The sequence below is a fragment of the Idiotropiscis lumnitzeri genome, chromosome 3 (genome assembly GCF_059441095.1).
Source record: "Idiotropiscis lumnitzeri isolate Australia: NSW breed Sydney's pygmy pipehorse chromosome 3, RoL_Ilum_1.0, whole genome shotgun sequence".
In the NCBI taxonomy this organism is placed as follows: domain Eukaryota; kingdom Metazoa; phylum Chordata; class Actinopteri; order Syngnathiformes; family Syngnathidae; genus Idiotropiscis; species Idiotropiscis lumnitzeri.
In genome coordinates this window covers 28490259-28494884 of record NC_142393.1, presented here as the reverse complement: position 1 = coordinate 28494884, position 4626 = coordinate 28490259, and the positions used below count along the sequence as shown (strand labels likewise).

Sequence of the window (4626 nt, the reverse complement as noted above, 5' to 3'; positions counted from 1 at the left end):
TTTCTCAGCGCTGCAAGAAATCATAATCAGATTCCCAGAGAGCAATATCAGTGCACAAACGAAGAGGTACGCATCAGATATGAAATCTTTGGCTGAAGAGTTCACACAACGCTTTCGGGATTTTGCAGCTATTGAGAAGGACATCGCTCTTTTTTCATCACCTTTCTCCGTGGAAACAGACAAAGTTCCAGCCCATTTACAGCTGGAGCTCATTGAGTTGCAGTGTGACGCCGAGAGCCGTAGTCGGCACCAGCAACTTTCTCTTGCCAACTTTTACAGAGAGCTGGATAAAGGCAGGTTTCGAGAGATTTGAGAGTTTGCTAAGAAAATGTTGAGCTTGTTTGGGTCGACGTATTTGTGTGAAAAGACATTCTCTGTAATGAACTTAAATAAGAGTCGTCTGAGGACACGGCTCACAGACTCTCATCTGCGAGACATCTTGCGCATTAATACTTCTGCCTTTGAGCCAGACCTGGCCTTTGTGCTGCAGTCCAGATCTCAGTATCACCCGTCACATTAATGCAGGCAAGTCATTTGTCATTAAAATAACTGACTTAATTTTGTTTTGTTCAGTCACAAATTCAGACAAGTTGTCGGTTTTCATTCCAGAATAAAATTTTCAATCAACATTTATATTTGATATGTCATATATATCAAATTAGTCCTGCACTTGTGGTAATCATTTCTGTTTTTCAAAAATTCTGTGGACATTGAACTCCCATGATGAAAATATAATTCATGTTCATAATATAATTCATGTTCAAATATTATTTGCACTCAAGAGTATAATTACTTCTGTTTAAGAATAAAAAGTTAAGCAAATATTCAATTGCATGTGATGTTCATATTTCAAATGAACCAAAATACATGTTTGATGGTTTAAATGCAAATAAAAAAGCAAAATGTGAAACACAGAATCGCTTGCTAAAATGTGTTTGAATATATTGTTGTTTATGCAGTGAATGTCAGCCGAGGTCGGCCCCCCCCACATTTTGCAACTTCAAATCCGGCCCGCTTTGCAAAAAGTTTGGACATCCCTGCTGTAACCCATGTTTTGGCTCAGCCTTTTTTATTCCTATTCTTATTTTCTGTTAATGTGATTTTTTTTTAGTGCTGTTACTATTTCCTACGGACAAGAACGCACCGCAGCGTGAGATGACGTCTCATCTCGTACGAGAGACTTAGAGAACTTTCTAGCATTTTGTTTCATGCGAATTGAAGGAGAAAGGCTCTGAATAGACCAAACTGGGCTGTTGAACTTTTTTTGTGTAAATTGTGAGTGAATGGAATCCTGTGGTGTTTTTTGCCAAGGAAATTAGATTTTTTTTGAGACTATCGATCCTGGTGAGTGTTTTTGTCGAATGTGCCTAATTAACATTCCTGTGTCAATGTATCCCGTGATGTGTAACTGAAAAAAAAAAAAACAGTCAGGATGAAGTTTTGTGAACGTTGAGATTGTTATTAGCTAATGGTGAGATATAACTGGAAAAATTAAAGCATTGTAAACTATTTTACTCGCACATGCCTTCCTAGCAAGTGCACTACCTAGTGAGATAAGCTAACAGGCTCACGAAGGACTCCATGTGTATTTTCTTTTACTTTATTTAATTTTTTTCACTGGTCGATTGTTGCACTGTTGTTTTTGGGGCCACAATGAATGAATGCTCTGCACGTTTCGTGCAGGCTGTTTTTTTCTGGGACTAATAGAATCGTCTAAAGCTTGAACTGCACCGACAGTGGATTGGATACTTCCTCGGACGCCGGCGAGTGATGTTTGGATTTCCGTGGCCACCTATTTCCCTGGAGGGTGGTAGGACCGTCAAGAGGATTTCTTTTTGGACAATTGTTTTTTTTTTCCTTTTTTATTGTTTTTTTCTGAGATCTCAGACATTTTTTTGTGGTTCAGATCTGACACCAGTTTTTGACACAATCTGATACTAACACGAATATATGTTTAGAGAAAAAAATTGAATGTTCTAAATATTAAGGAGTTTAAGATATATAAATACAAATGTTCACATATTTCTACTAATTGCTCTTAGTGTGTCTTATTTCTGTTGGAGGTCTCCTATTGCTCTAAGTAGAGTTGCTGCCGCCAATCTCCCTGCAACCTAAGATAGATGAGCCTTGAATTGAATACCTATGAATAATTGGTACACTGAAAAAAATTCTGATTTATTTTTCTGACAACTTAGCTTAAGTGTGACGCTGCGTAGTTTCAATTGTGGTGGTTACAACAGCAAACACACAGAAGTTAGATTTTACAAAATTTTGCTGGTACATCATTCGGCAAGACAATGAACCAGCAAAGACTGAAAAAAAGCAAGGAACTAAATAAAAAATGAATGATACAACAAGGAACAACTGGACAAGACTCGAAGTGTTAGAGGCAGATGATTAGGTAACAAGGGATCGAGTAAACAAGCACAGGTGGGCACAATAATGTAACAAGACAGACGCATACAAAAGAAGAGGAAAACATGAAAGTAAATTCTAAACCAAAACCAAAATTATGAACACATCAGAAAGGCCAGATGAGAGGGTCTTGCCAGTCTAGCGCCCACCCTGGAGGACGGACGAGAAGATTGGCGCGGCCAATCTGGTGGCCGTAGTATTGCACTTCGACCATTTGTATATGCAGTGATGCGAAAATGGCAATTCGACAATTATAGTGTGTATGACGTCACTCGCACTGGAAACTCAAGTTTGAATGTAAACAAACAACTGCAGTTTTGTTTCAGCCATTAATTCAGTTGTTGCAGAGAAATGCTTACAGAAGTATTGGTTCAAATGCGTCCCATTTAGTTGTCTTTCTTGCTTCACTTTATTTGACTTAATCGCTGCAAAAAAATGTCCTCCGAGATTCATTCCTCACTCAGTAAACACCAGCCAAAGCCATCATTTGGGAGCAGGGGGCTCCTTGCAGTTGTAGCATTTTAAACAAAGTCTTCCAATACAAAAAGGATAAAGGCTGGAAAATGTTAATAAAGGAGGAGGCTAACACAGTTGTTGTAAATGGGCTGCTGATTCCCAAATGCACACAACAACAATAAACTCCGATACTCTCCACCCAAAAAACGTATGGCCAAAACGCTGCAAATAGTTTAAAACAGGGTAGCAAGAAACAAAACAAACAATAAATGTCCTTATGGGGCTCTAAGTAGAATTTTGTTTGGACCCCACTTCCCACCACACCTGTCTCACCTTTAACTATAACCTATACAAGTATTACACTTGGTCCCAAGCAGGCACTTAATTCACGTATGCCTTGGCTGACACTCGCTTTATGTTCCCCCTGCGCTGGTGTGTTTTTTTTTTCCCTGAGCACTCCAGTTTGCTATCCAATACCCCAAATATACTTCTTAAGTTAATTGAAAACACAACAGTATCCGAAGGTGTGAATTAGAGTATAAATGTTTTTTTTATGCACTGTCAGCAGCCTGGATACCCGTCCGTCATTCGTCAGTCCGTCATTTATTCAAGCCAAACCACCTAATAATCATTGATTGGTCAGTCCATCAGTCCCACCAGGAGTTTGTCACCTCGTCCGTCAGTCCGTCAATCCGTCAAAACATATGATAGTCCAGCAGATGAACAATCCGATTCCAATGTGATTAAAATGGTAAATAGAGCATACTCTATCAGTGTATCTACATCATACGGCCCAATGAGCTAAAGTATACACACACATACTTTTCACATACACTTATTTGCCAATCTATTGACTTGGAGGCTGCCTGCAGCTGTTTTAACACCTAAATAAGTAACTTAATGTAAAGTTTAAATTGGCTTACCTTAACCAGGAGTCAACTCCTCTTTGTGACCAAGAGTAAAAAAAATCCATTCCAAGTAGCGCACGCCAACTGCTGTTCAGAAATGATCGCAGTCTCCTTCTTCTTCTTTTTAATTCATAGGCGGATTACATACCGCCACATACTGTACAGGAAGCGGGGCACATAGTGTTTCAAAATACAAAATCAATGGAAGCAGGCAGCTTGTATTTAGCCACACACACGAGACAGTTTAAATATAAATAATTTTACCAAAGTTTAAATGCAAACCACGACCATAAAGGATTATATTAAAAAATAAATGAACACCCCGCAGAGATCCTATTGAAAATATTAGCATGCACTTTCACACACAAATATAGTTAATGCAACCCTTTCAAAGAAGCCTAAACATACAGGACAGGAGGGGTGTGTTCCTGTCAGTTGTCAGCAAAATGGGCATCCGTCAGTGACGGACCGACAGACCAATCTGATAGAATTCCCACCTCTGGTAACCAGTCCCGGGTGTACCCCACCTCGCGGACATTTTTTTCTGGGATTTGCCTAAATAAGATGCAACGCTAATGAGGATAGGTAAAACTACAAAAAGATCAACTCACAACCGAGTCTATATGGCCTCATACAAGTATGCACATGTCTACATCGTGTGTCATTGTGACACTAATGCAGTTTCAAGTTTTGATGTGCCTGAAAAGAAAACATGTAATACCTGCTCATGTTGTAGTTAAAGAATATACAAAATAATATAGTTGCTAAAATTAATGGTGCAGAAAAACAGAGGACGCTCAGAGCAGCATGTAATGTATCCCTGCAGTCAATTATATGGGAAGTAGCT

At 39.0% G+C, this 4626-nt stretch overlaps 1 long non-coding RNA gene across 1 annotated transcript; it reads left to right on the top strand.

The window, feature by feature from the left end:
- Positions 1–1173: 1173 nt before the first annotated feature.
- LOC148340719 (uncharacterized) lies at positions 1174–2032 on the top strand. Its single transcript, XR_015842613.1, has 2 exons — positions 1174–1344; positions 1684–2032. It is a non-coding gene; the product is annotated as an uncharacterized LOC148340719 (long non-coding RNA).
- The last annotated feature ends 2594 nt before the right edge of the window (positions 2033–4626 follow it).